The sequence below is a fragment of the Panthera tigris genome, chromosome B2, assembly GCF_018350195.1.
Source record: "Panthera tigris isolate Pti1 chromosome B2, P.tigris_Pti1_mat1.1, whole genome shotgun sequence".
NCBI classification, from domain to species: Eukaryota; Metazoa; Chordata; class Mammalia; order Carnivora; family Felidae; genus Panthera; species Panthera tigris.
The window spans coordinates 12,565,261-12,579,153 of record NC_056664.1 but is presented as its reverse complement, the minus strand read 5'-3'; the positions used below and the strand labels follow the sequence as shown (position 1 = coordinate 12,579,153).

Sequence of the window (13,893 nt, the reverse complement as noted above, 5' to 3'; positions counted from 1 at the left end):
CTCAGTCAGTTAATATTCCGACTCCTGATTTCAGCTCAGGTCGTGACCCCAAGGTTCATGGGATCAAGCCCCGCATCGGGCTTCGAGCAGACAGCACAGAGCTCGCTTGGGATTTTCTCTCCCTCTCCTCTCTCTCTGCCCCTCCCCGTTCATGCGCATGCACTTTTTTTCTCCCTCCCTCTCTCTCTCTCTCTCAAAACAAATAAACTAAAAAAAATGTATCTTGTAAAGTGGTTGTAAGAATCATACCAGCTAATAATAAGGTACTGGGAAAGTGCTTGTCAGTACCAGAATATAGTGGTTCCTGGCATGGTGTAAGTACTCTGAATGCTAATACGATTATTTACTGAGCACCTACTATATGGCAGATATTAGAGGGACAAGGATGAATAAGAACAAGAGGCTGTCCCGTCCCCAAGGAGTTTAAAATCTAGTAACAGTGATAAATATATAAGCAAATAAGTGAACCGAAGGGTCCAAGAGCCAGAGAGAGAGAGAGAGAGAATAAATGCATGCACACACACGGCAGATACCGTCCCACGCACACACACGGACACACACGCACACACACGTGCCGTGTGCAACTGCCGGCAACTGGTGAGCTACACACAAGAAGGTGCTCCTTCCCCTCGGAAGAAGGGAAGCCAGGAAGGGCTCTGCAGAGAACACGATAGCTGGGCCGAGCCTCCTGGAACGAGCGGGTATTTGCCAGGCAGGGGAGGGCACGGGGGCATCCAGGCAATCAAGGCACGTGAGAAGAGGCATAAGACCCCACTGACTCATCTAACAGATATTTATCAAATGCCACCACTAGCTATGGTGTTCACAGCTATGAACTTGGCACAGCTTCAAGTACTGGATGCGGCAGCTGAGGATACTGACGGGGTTTTTGCTTTCAGGGAGCTAACATTCTAATCGAGGAGATGAACAGGAAACCCAGTAAACAAGTCTATAAATCAAAGAGCTATGGAGAAAACACAGTGGCTCCGATGTCTGGAGTGAGGCTGGGGATGGCTTGCCCAGAGTAGCGCGCACAGCATGAGAGGTGTAAGCAGAGCCAGAGGGAACACCACCCGCCCCTCCGTCCTCCATGCCGGGTTTTTCCCCGAACCTCCTCTCACCCCACTGGCTGGACTTCATCTACCACTGAGTAGACTCAAAATTTTGAGCACGCTTTCCTTCCTTCTTCACGCAGACAGTGGCCCACAGACTCCCAATCTTCCTGCAGGTGGACCGTTCTAGACCCAGACTGGGGACGAGGGAGCGGGAGGCCCATGTCTGGCTTGCAACCTAAGACACAGCTCCTGACTCCGTCGCTGTTAGCTGTCACACAGGTGCATTTTGGCCTCCATGTGCCTTATTGTGCTTAGTCTCATTTCTCTGCTGCCGCAGAACTTGGGAAGGGAAGGGCACTCTTATTAAGATAAAAGTTTTCATCCGATAAAAACCTTCCCTCCCTCAACAGACCTCAAAACTAAATTAGGAACCACTATCCTCATCTATCAAACCTGTCACCTTAATGAAAAAATCTTTCAAATCTCTTACTTAATAGCTGCAAAGACATTGCCAGGGGTGTGTCTGAGAAGTCTGCCCCGAATGGTATAATAAGGCAAATTCAATAGCGGGAGCAAATACCGGGGGATGGGGGGAGAACAGGGACGATTTCAGCACCCGCATCAAACCCCAGGGCACCCACTTCATGGGGGGCAGCCACAAGGAGGAAGATGAGAGAATGTGAAATCTTTCCATATTACCTTCTGACTGCATATGTACACGTTTTTTTACAACCATGCTAGAAAAAGGATTCCTTGAATTTATCTTTTCTCTGACGAATTCAAAAGCACTTTCCATGTGTTTGCACGCTTGATTCACAACTTCCTTATGAGACAGGATGGGACTAGAATGTTATCAGGAAGAAATATTCATGGCCTGGTTACTATCTACAGGGCTCAGTTCTGAGCATTAGGGAACTGGAAGAAAGAAAGAAGGAAAGACGGAAAGAGGGGAGGAAAGAAAGAAAGGAAGGAAGAAAGAAGGAAAGAAAGAGAGAAAGAGAGAAAAGGAAGGAAGAAGGAAGGAAGGAAGGAAGGAAGGAAGGAAGGGAAGAAAGAAGGAAAGAAAGAGAGAAAGAGAGAAAAGGAAGGAAGAAGGAAGGAAGGAAGGAAGGAAGGAAGGAAGGAAGGAAAGGAAGGAAGAAGGAAGGAAGGAAGAAAGGAAGGAAGGAAGGAAAGGAAGGAAGAAAAGGAAGGAAGGAAGGAAGAAAGGAAGGAAGGAAGGAAGGAAGGGAAAGAAGGAAAGGAAGGAAGGAAAGGAAGGAAGAAAAGGAAGGAAGGAAGGAAGGAAGGAAGGAAGGAAGGAAGGAAGGAAGGAAGACAAAGATTAAGATGATTGGTTCCTGACCTTGAATGCCCTACCCTCCATCTGAAAGACTGCTCAGATCCCCAAAGCATTATGCATGAAAAAAGGAAATACAAGACACCTGTCAAATAGATGGTAAAGATTTTTGAAAATGCTCCAGGAGTTCAGGGGAAAGGAACATCTGTTGAAATCAAGAGTGATTACAACGGTTTCATGGAGGAGTTCTACATTATTATTATTTTTTTAATGTTTATTTTTGAGAGAGAGAGAGAGACAGAGACACACACAGAGCATGGGCAGGGGAGGGGCAGAGAGAGAGAGAGGGAGACACAGAATCCGAAGCAGGCTCCAGGCTCCAAGCCGTCAGCACAGAACCTGACGGGGGGGCTCGAACGCACGAACTGTGAGATCATGACCCGAGCTGAAGTTGGACGCTTAACCGATGGAGCCCCCCAGGCACCCCTCATGGGGAAGTTTATAGACAGGAAAACATCAGAGAGAGGTTAAAACCCCAACTACACGTGCTGGAGGAACCACACTCAGAGACTGCATCTCTGGTGGAAGCTACTAGAAAATCAGCGATGCGCCCTGGACTTCTTCGTGCAGTCCTACTGCGCCTGGCCTCCTGGCATCCCACTCTACCCTGGAAAGCGTCTCCTGAATCTGAGGAGCACAGTAAAAGGGTTCTCTGTTTCCCTAGATTTCCCACTCGCTCCGGTCCACTGCCCACTTTCCAGCCAGAAGCAGTTGACCGCGACATACAGGAAACGCTCTCCCCGCCGCGCTGTGCGGACAGGGCTGCTTTGCCACGGCAGTGATGAAAAGCACAGACTCTCCACCTACTTTGGTTTGCGAGGTTCTGCCAGCTCGGCCGACACCCCAGGCCCGCAGGATTTCACCACAGACATGGTCTCGTCCCTCGTCAAGTGCTGAGCTTGACGGGGACCGTAGGCGAGCGTGAACAGCAGGGTCAGTTAGTAACAATCACGGAGTCCCGACGCGCTGAAGGAGGGGGGAGGCCGGCCGGGGTGAGGAGCGGGGGATCCAAAGGGGCATCGGGGCTGTGCTCGTCCTGCCCCGGGATACGCTGGCTGCCACGGTCATTATATTTTTTCTGGCTGCACAGACATGTTGCTATGGAACTGATACATGCCATTGCGACTTGGCCTCTAGCAAAGAAAATCACATCACTGGCAAGCGCGTTTCCCTGGATTTCCCTTAAAGGGATACCATCGACGGCACTGCTCCAGCTCGGAAACAACAACAGTGTTGTTCCAGGGCCCGGCCCTCCGCATACCATGAAACGGAGCCCAGCCACTCATGTTCTACAAGGTGTCCACGCACGTGGCACGTGGGCCTACGTGGTCCAAACCCCAAGTGTGGGGACCGGCCCCTACCCGCTTTTTAAGTAGGAAACGCATGGCTTCGGTTTCTGTTCAATTTCCCTGCAACTGGTAACAGTCAACAGGCTGCAGTATTTGGGGGGATGATTTGACGCCTCCTGATCGTCAGCTTCACGCCATTCATGACCCCGGTGGGGACCGGGTAGCCCCAAGTGGTACGCCGCCCCCCCCTCCCGAGCTTTACCATTCTTGCTTCAGGCCTCACTAGCAGCCGCTCGCTTGCTTGCTTGCTTTCTCTCTCTCTCTCCCTCCCTCCCTCTTTCTTTTTCTTTCTTTCTCTCTCTCTCTCCCTCCCTCTTTCTTTTTCTTTCTTTCTCTCTCTCCCTCCCTTTCTTTCTTTTTCTTTCTCTCTCTCCCTCCCTCCCTTTCTTTCTTTCTTTCCTCTTTCTTTCTTTCTTTCTTTCTCTTCCTATTTCTTTCTTCCTCTTTCTTTCTTTCCTTCTTTCTTTCTCTAAGTGAAAAGTACAAAGCAGGTGTGGGATCTGGCCCTTCCCCACGTTGCTGAGGCCCTTAACTGCCGTCTATTTTAGTCTTATCCATTTCTTGATCCCACAGAGACCCTTGGGTTCTTCAGGAAGCAGGGGACCTCACGTCCCCACATTATATACGGTGGTGTGTGCTCTGGGGATAAAGCTGTTGGGCTTTTCTTGGGTAAGATGAGAATATGGAAACCTTCAAGTTGCGCCCCCTAACAAATACACATTCCTGCGCTCCGTGCATCTGGGGACGGGACAGGAGGGTCAGGATTAGGGTAGGAAGCAGATGATCGCCAGTGAAGTAGCAAAGCCATGTTCCCGATTCCATTAGAAATCAAACCGTCTCTGTCCCCGATACGAAGCCATCGAGTTCCTTAATGATGACTCCCGTTAGGGTGGAAAGGAAGCTCCCACTCGTTACGATACGGTGATTAAGTTGCCAAGTGGGACGAAACAATAGACACAGCTTCTCAATACTACACTTGGACCATCCCGCGCTGAGACGGAATGCTTTGGAAATACGCGCATTTGGCTCTCCGACCCCAATGAACCCGGTCCAGAGCCAGCTCTGGCACAGGCACCCTTGCAAGGACCGCAGATCAGCCCGCCTTCTGGGGTTCCGGAGGACGATCACCGTCTCACTCCTCTCTCCATCGTACTCCACAACAGCACTCTCATGTGAGAACCAGTACAACCTTTTTTTTTTTTTTAATGACGAAATGTTTCTCCGGAAGTGTCTATGACTACAGGTCAAATCTGTACTGCACCATCAGGAACTTGTGAGGCACTACTCTGCAGGTGCAGACAGTCCCGGGGGTGGGGGTGGGGGGGGGTGCAGGTCCGCAGCTGGCCAGCGGGCACCTGCAGGTGCAGCACGGTTTCTAGCTGCAGAACAGACGCACCGCTGAGCCTGGGCTCGTGTCGTGGCACTGGGGACGCGGCGGTTTGGGAGGCGCAAAGCAAAACATCGCCTCCCAGATGAGGTCCGTGACGGGAGTGTCCCGGGTACGCCCGCTCGGCCAACCCCTCTGGGTAGTAGCCAGGGAGGATTCCTAGAAAGTTAAATAGTTAAACAGCATCCCTCTTGATAGGTGCCTTAGAGGGATATTATCAGGTCAAACCACCTGCAGCCTTGTATCCTCAGAAAGGAGATTCCAAAGACGGTGCTGTGCCAGGTGGGGTCGGGTCGGGGGCGGCGGGGGGCGGGGTGGGGGGGGAACCAGGGGAAATCACCACGCAGCTGGGAGTCAAGTGCATCTCATCACTCCAGCTCTACCGCTGTCTGAGAAGCCCCCGGACAGAGGATGAGAAGCCCTCTGGGCCTCAGCTGCCCCATGTGTACACAGGGCCTTTGCCAGATGGGCTCTAAGGTCCCATGTACTGTTCACATCCTATTATTCCCTGTCACGATACTCATGACACAGTGTGTCACATGAACAAAACGGACGGTTTGTCCTTGCCCACGGCTGTATTTCTGTGCAAGTCATGGGGGGGAAAAACGAGAGCCTTCTCTCTTAATCCTCTCTGCTAGCTGCACAAGGTAACAGCGACGATGGTACTAATTCATAAGAGGCAAAACATGCGTGTGGCAAAAAGAAACGGCCGAAAGATACGAGAGAGAAGCCTTCCCTTCTGAAGGCAAGAGATCTGAACCTTTTAGTTCCAAGTGGGGGAAACTTCTAGAGAACACCTGCTATGAAGCACTTTTTCTTGGAGCATCACAATAACCGGATAAAATCTTGATGTGAAAATATAATTAAAAATACATACACGTTATGAAAGATAAAGTAAAAATATAGAAAAGAGTCAAAGGGTCACTCACCCTAGGAAAACGGCAGACTGGTTTCTTTTCACCAAGAAAAAGGACTAATTTCTTTGGAAAACTGGAAGAGAAAAAGATTTTAAATGAACAACATGAAGTCTGTATTAGAGGTCAGTGCAGGTGTGCAGGCCTAGAGATTATAAAAAATCCCAGCTCCCAGCACTTGGGCACTTAGTAGGTGCATGGCAAGTGTCTGATGGGTGGTGGGCATCTGATTGTTTGGGCAACCACATGGATTTTGAAAACAGGAGCTTTCAACATTCAATATGCAGAAAGTAAGCATGTGCATGATTTTTTTTTTTTAAGATTTATTTTTCAGAGAGAGAGCACAAGCAGGGAAGGGGCAGAAAGGGAGAGAATATCCGAAGCAGGCTCTGAGCTGACAGCGGTGAGCCCGACGCGGGCCTCGAACCCATGAACTGTGAGATCATGACGTGAGCCGAAGTCGGGTGCTAAACGGACCGAGCCACCCAGGCGCCCCGTGCAGGATTCCTTTATCACGAAATGCACGAACCTTGTGATGTATATGGTGGTGCCCGGGAAACCATTTTTCAGGTGGATCTGTTAAAATCCCATTTTTCAGGTGGACTGTCTGTGGTCCCAAGGTGGGGCTAACTGAAGATGCCTTAATGAAGTGTACCCCATAACTGCCCTGTGCCCTCTCCCCACACCCCTTCCCCACCACAAAATGTACACCCACAACTCCGTGCACCCCCCGCTGAAGTCAGTAACCCCACAGGGATCTGTGACTGGGTTCCTATGGGAATGTGGACTTGGTCGAGAGGCGCTGGAGGCCACATCTCGGGCCGACTGAGTAATCCCACGAAGAAGCCACGGCGTTTTGGGATCAAGTGTGGGAAAGAACGGAGAGGATGTGAATGTTGGAAGCCTGAAAGACGAAGGGAGCTCAGGGGTGACTTCAACAGGCTGTGTAATCTCTGTCACATAAGGAACTCTGCTCAAGATCCAAGTTTTTAAAAATTTCCAGAGACTGTTTCCAAGACGCCTTTGCAGGCTTGGGAGGGAACGTGAGGCAGAGCTGGTCTAGCTCCCGACAGTGGCAAGTTTCACATGATCCCAGAGCATTTGGGAGTAAGTCTACGAGCTGGAAGAAGCCACTGCTTGCTTCTCCTCTCTTGCCCTACAAGGAAGAGAGCGCTGTGGCCGTTCAGACAGTAGGGACAGTCTCCTCCTCAGGACACCCACGGGTGGCAGATTCCCAGACCCAGTGTCTCAGAATCTCCAAGGCGCACCTCCCAGCCACAGAGAGAGAAACCTGCCTCCTAGACTTTCAGGCTGTGCTGGGGGACGGGAGGGCTCCCCAGACCACGTGGTTCCGCCTCTGGAGAAGTCCACGGTCTACCTGAAAACACTCCAGGGTACCAACGCAGGAGCAAAAGAGGGTCCAACGCTGGTGCCATCTCTCAGCACCTTCTTTTTAAAGCAACACTTTAATAATCCGCTCACATAAATTAACCGTCTTCATCCTCACGGTGGCAAGATGTCTAGAGTCAGAACCACAGGGATCAGAAAAGCTGATTTGCGGAGTCGGACCCGAGTCGGCATCTCAGGTCAGTCGCACATCAGCTGTGGGACTCAAGGCGCCTACACGCTCAGGACCCTTTCTTTCCTCAGGGGCAATACTTGTACCCACCGTGTATCACGTTTCAAGCTCTCGGTGGGTGCTTGGGACGTAGAAGGCACTTAGGAGAAAGAAAACGCTTTGACGCTAGGTGACGCAACACATTTCTCTGTCTGCAACAATCCAGAAGACACAGGAGGGATTTTTATAATTTCGTAATTTATCAAAACGTGAGCACCTGTATTGCACTCTCTTTCTCTGCAACCCCTCAAAATTAGATGAGACAAATGAGAGCAAAGTAGAACATTTACCGTGAACAATTAGATAATATACACGAGGAAACAGCCCAAAGGAAGCAAACCAGCAGGCCCCACTAACAATCACTATGCACGTTTTGGCTCACAAGGCTCTAGGCTCTCTCCTACACTCGAGTGCACAGAATTTATTAGACGTATACTTAAATAAGTAAAATTATATACATACCTATTGTTTAGTCATAGCATACTATGGTAGTATTCACATTGTTTTTCAGCCTGATAATATTTTACTTATTACATTACAAACTTCTTTTCCTATCAATAAATCCATCCCCATCATAATTCTTTTTAATTTTTCAGTTTAAAAATGTTTTTTCTTTCAAAGCAGGCTTCACGCCCGGTGTGGCGCCCAGTGTGGGGCTCAGACCCACAACCCTGAGATCGACACCTGAGCTGAGATCAAGTGTCATACGCTTAACTGACTGAGCCACCCAGGCGTCCCACCATCAAAATTCTTAAACTACAAGAGCAGCGCGTGGAAAGAATGAACCACTCGATAAACAGGGGCTAAATGTACAGTCTACCAAAGTGCCCCACATTTATGAGAAACGTGGTACGGAGTCTACCAGAGTGCCCCACATTTATGAGAAATGTGGTACCACGTGTGGTAGCACATGGTTCTTTCCTTTGATATTTTTGTCAAGATACAGAAAAAGCAGACGATATAAACACCAGAGGTCTTCACGAAAAATTGTTTGGGTTTGAGTGGGTGTCCCTTAGAAGACTACACACCGGCCCTAACACCACAGGGAATAATATCACAAAGGACAGCATTCAGCGAGTTTCCAATCTACTGGAAGGGGACGACACTTCAAAGCCCGGGGCCAATGATGGATAGAGGTGTCTACTCCAGCTACAAAATCGTAAGTGTGTCCTGTTTCAGTGTGATGACGGTAAAGTTACTTCATGACAGAAAGGTAAACCGAACATTGTAGATCCTTGAGTGGATCTGGGCTTAAAAATCATCATCGCGTTACATAAACTTCAAAACCTGAAAAACAATCAGAATTTACCATGTTTAGAAAACCTCCAGAGGTGGAGTGTTTGTGCAGCCTCCATAGTTCTAATCTAGCTTCCTTCTTGAAGGGAATGGTTGAGTTGCTAAAACATATGTGATACAGTTTTGCTTGAGTTGCACGACACATCCTCATCCCTGATTGAGAAAATCGTGCCATACCTCGAAATGCGACGGACTGGCAAAATTTTAGGAAAATACCGCTTTTGAGGGGAGGCTCGGGAGTGGACGTATCCCCGCAGCCGGCAAAGAGCACGGGTGCTAATTCCTCCTCCAGTCGTTAATGTAATCAACCCTTCTAAGGATTGCCAGCCAGCACTGCCGGGACAAGCAGGCAGGACGTGGGGGACTGGCAGGGAGCAACAGAGAAAGACAGGACTTAACTGTGGCAGCAGAGGAATGCCAGATCTGACACCAACTGGGAAATCCCAGAGAGACCAAACGTGAAGAAACAAAGAAGAGAGACATCACCGTTTGACTTCTGAAACAGCCAATGAACAGGTGCTAGGCCACTTTGCATTCTATCTTCCAACCAAAGTTCCCCAAACTTCACCCGTCCCCTGTCCAGCTGATGCAATTTTTAGGGGAAGTGACGGTCTGTGAAGGACTCATGCTCTTGGAAGAGACTTCTACTGTTCTGTCTTGACCACATGAAGAGTCAACATTAGGAGATAAGAACACAGATCTTAAATTTTAGCCCTGGATGGAATCTGAAAAACATCTCCCCCGCTACTCACACTAGGGACGTTCTAGCACAGAATATGGGCTGTGCGACTCTTAACAGATCTCCTTTGATGGCAAAATTCAGGAGCCAGTGAGCTGTCCCTAGATCTGACAGTGAACGTCTTATAAGAACAGAGGTTTCGCTTTGCTTAACTCTCTTGTGGTCTCTGCTTTCTCTATGAGAAAGAACCAGAGGGCCGGGCCATGCTGTATGCTATGCTGTGTCTCCAAGGCTAAATGATGCGCATTCTTAAATTTGCTTTCAAGGGGTCCTTCCTATCTTCTGATGGTGCACGTGGGGTGGCCCAATACTCATTCCGTATCTCAGACCTGTAGAGACATGGAAAATTGTGCCTTAAATTCTAACATCTTCGTCCAACTGCTTACCTCTGGCAATGATGATCTAGCCAGGAAAACTGTGCTAATACTCTACGTCCCGCACGTACAATCTATTTTTGGACTACTGACTTTGGAAATGCGTATCTTCTCATTGTACGATCATGTAGTATCATCCTAGGCAAACACACTGGATTCCTTAATATTAGCTACAAGCACGTCCTGAGTGTCCTGGCACCACGCATGTGGATTTTTATAAGAAAAGCTGCAGTAAAATAGCATTCTGTGCAACACACACAAAAGAGCACTTACTTTCACCAAATAAGCAGAAACTCCTTTTTCGGGTGGTTGTGGTTGTTTTTAATGTTTATTTATTTTTGAGAGAGACAGATCATGAGCAGGGGAGGGGCAGAGAGAGAGAGAGGTGCGGGGGGGTGGGGGGAGACACAGAAAGCAAAGCAGACTCCAGGCTCTGAGCTGTCAGCACAGAGCCCGACGCGGGGCTCAAACCCATGGACTGGGAGATCATGACGTGAGCCGAAGTCGGACACTGAACCGACTGAGCCACCCGGGCGCCCCTCAGGTTGTTTAATGGAGGCAGCAAGCAAGGATGCCCGAACAAAAGTTATCCAGGACATGCGGTGGTGAGCAGTGCTTCAGTTGCCCAACAGGTGCCAGGCAAGCATTCTCCAGGCAGAACAGCAGGACCAAAGTGCTGACAGTTGCAGCGACACAAAATGTAGCCTTGGCAAGTTGGTCTAACAATTACTTTGCATCATTCTGATTATGAGCCACAAGCATGCAATCAACAGCACAGAGACGATCTTAAATGATCTCCATCAGCATTTTACTTTACTTATCAAAGCGTGGCAGATGGAACACACTCTCATCTGACCTCAACGCAATGTTAATGACCCAGACACAAAGAATGCCAAGGAACAACAGCGGTGCGAGAGCACTGGCCTTGCTGGGGGCCATCGGTTACAATAGATGCACTTTATTTCGTTCAGTTTTTCCATTTATTACCTCACCGTAGAAAAAGTAATATTTGTGCGTTTCTCATCTGGTAAATTTATCCACAGTCTAACTCATTGTCAGGATTTAAGTAAGTTTACAGATTCCTCCAGACTTAATATTGTGTGTCATACATCGCTCTACAAGGAGCACATCCCGTATTCCAAAATGCATCTTTGTGGGTACACATCTCCCCCACTAAACTGCAGCCCAGCTCCGAGAGCCTGGAATTTACATCATTTATTTCTGTTTTCCCAACACCTAGCCCAGTGCCTGGCATATAAAATACGCAGAAATGAATGAATTCTCACCGGGCCATAAACAAGAAGGCATGCACGAAGGACACCAAGTTGTTCTGAGAAGTCCCTAGAACTTCAAGGGGCAAGATCTGAATTGCAGAACTTATCTTCACATTGGAATGGTAAATACATATGAAGAAATATAGTGGAGATCTGCTCTTGGGAAGTAAAAATATACAAATATCAAAACAAAAACATACCCTTATACCGAGGGAAGACAATCATTTGCAAAACGGCCCTCCCACTAGATCTAACCTCAACAGCAAAGCCTGTAACAGAAGAGGGGGATAGTATCTGGGGACTGGTTTTCAAGGAGAGTAATTATAATCACAATAGGTTGGAGTACCAGCTCTTGGAGAGAAATACTGATTGCTAGATTATGGGGGAGATTTTTCCTTCTCAAAAAGTAAAGAAAAAGGACCACAAAGTTCTTAATATATCAGCACTATTACAACTAATGCCTGTCACTTCACTGACACATTTCAGTTGGGGCAGTAAGATTCCATGAAATGGGACAGAGATTATATATTTGCCTTTATTAAAAAAAATTTTTAATGTTTATTTTTGAGAGAGAGAGAGAGACACACACACACACACAGAATCCAAAGCAGGCTCCAGGCTCTGAGCTGTCAGCACAGAGCCGGATGTGGGACTCAAACTCACGAACTGTGAGATCATGACCTGAGCCGAAGTCAGATGCCCAAAAGACTGAGACACCCAAGCACTCGTATATTTTGCCTTTAGATAAATATTATATCTGCAATAAAACGTGACATCTCGCCAGGTGCATCCATTATCAGGATCCTATTTGGATTATACAAATGACTGCCCTACCAACCACTGTGTATAAGAAAACGTTTTCAGGTAGATGCTACTCCCAGCTTGATGATTTCTTGGGTATCTGTGTTTGTGAGGGTGTGTGTGTGGTGGTGTGTGTGTGTGTGGGGGGGATTTTCTAGTGGTCTCAAAGGATATTATATACCATGTAATAAAGCAATATATACAATATCTTTAAAAAATGTTTTTTTAATGTTTTATTTATTTTTGAGAGAGAGAGAGACAGAGTATGAGTGGGAGAAGGGCAGAGGGAGAGGGAGACACAGAATCCGAAGCAGGTTCCAGGCTCCCAGCTGTCGGCACAGAGCCCGACATGGGACTCGAACCCACGAAACGTGAGATCATGACCTGAGCTGAAGCCGACGCTTAACGACCCAGGCGCCCCTCTATACAATATCTTATACCCAATGTTTACTATTCTTGAATTGCCAAAACACACTACGTAGACTTTTCAAAGGCAGTGTCCATATACCTGAACGATTCTTCGAGCAGTTAGCGTAAGTTTATTGTAAGCAACGCCAAAAGGCTAAACAGAAGACGAAACAAAGTCAGCAAACAGCAGGATCTCAAAATTCCAGAGCCGGGCAGTCACTGCCTTAGCAAAGCCACCCCTCTGACTTGGGGGGAGGGAGCAAGAGAAGCTGATGCTATTTTTAGGGTGAAAAGCAGCATGTTTTTCATGCTCTACACTTTAGGGCCCTGTCCGGGCTGCAGCCTCCGTCACTGAGTTAGAGACCAAGGCTCCTTCATCAAAGTTCAATGTGAATAGGACCTGGCACAGGGGGAAAGGGAAGAGTTAGATACTCCGGCTCTCAAATGTGCTGCCTGCGTCAGGGACGTTTCAGGCACATCGGACAGTGGCACAGGAGGTGCCCCGATCAAATCACAAAGGCCTTAAGGACACAGTTTTGGGACACATAGCTGGAGTTCAGGAAATACTTTAAAAGCTGTAATACTCGTATCTATGGGATCTTTATAGTTTTCAAAGTGCTCACTATAGAATGAAGACGCAGTGTCAACATCTCTGTATCATAGACAGGACGTTTAACATGGCACCTTTCAAGTGTCGACAACAGCCAAGGGCTGGCAAACTTTTTCAGGAAACGGCCAGGTAGCAAACGTTTCAGGGCCCGATGATCTCCATCGCGACCGCTCAGCTCCACCCACTGGGGCACCGCAGAAGCCACAGACAATACGATCCCGATGGGCGTGGCTGTGTTGCAATAAAACTTTATTTACAAAAACGGGTACGGGTGGGAATTGGCCCACAGGCCAGAGTTTGTCAACCCCTGGTCCAGAATATCATGATGCTGGGAAATGATAAGACATCATCTCTGCTTCTCCTCTTCCTCATAATAGATTGTGTTCGTTTATGTGAACATTAACAAAGGGAACGTCACTCAAGTGGACTTGGGAGACTAGAAGGGGAGCTGTACTACTCAACATCAATCGTCGGAAAATTGTCCATTACAGACCCCAAGGCGAGAATCAGCAGCAGGAAAGAATCAACAATCGCGGGTCCCACCAGGGAAAGATGCACCTCACAGCTCTGGCTAGCACTCAACCACCCCTCGAACACTCAGCCAGTGAGAAACGCTCATGACCTTGAACTCGTGCTCTTCTCCAATAGATTTTCATCCCAAACAACTCCTCCCAACGTCCTCCTGTTCCATAAAATAACGTCCCTTTCTTTTGTGTGCTGGACTTGTCC

General features: G+C 48.2%; 1 protein-coding gene across 6 annotated transcripts in view; it reads right to left on the bottom strand.

Annotated features, from left to right (window-relative positions):
* Positions 1–13,893, bottom strand: part of ATXN1 (ataxin 1) — a 411,201-nt gene that overhangs the window by 189,057 nt on the left and 208,251 nt on the right. For 5 of the 6 annotated variants that reach the window (XM_042985667.1, XM_042985668.1, XM_042985665.1 and 2 more), the window contains exon 5: positions 6,060–6,120. The exons of the other annotated variant lie outside the window; for it this stretch is intronic. The gene's annotated coding sequence lies outside the window, so the exon portion shown is untranslated. The remainder of the gene's footprint in view (positions 1–6,059; positions 6,121–13,893) is intronic. 6 annotated transcript variants of the gene reach the window in all.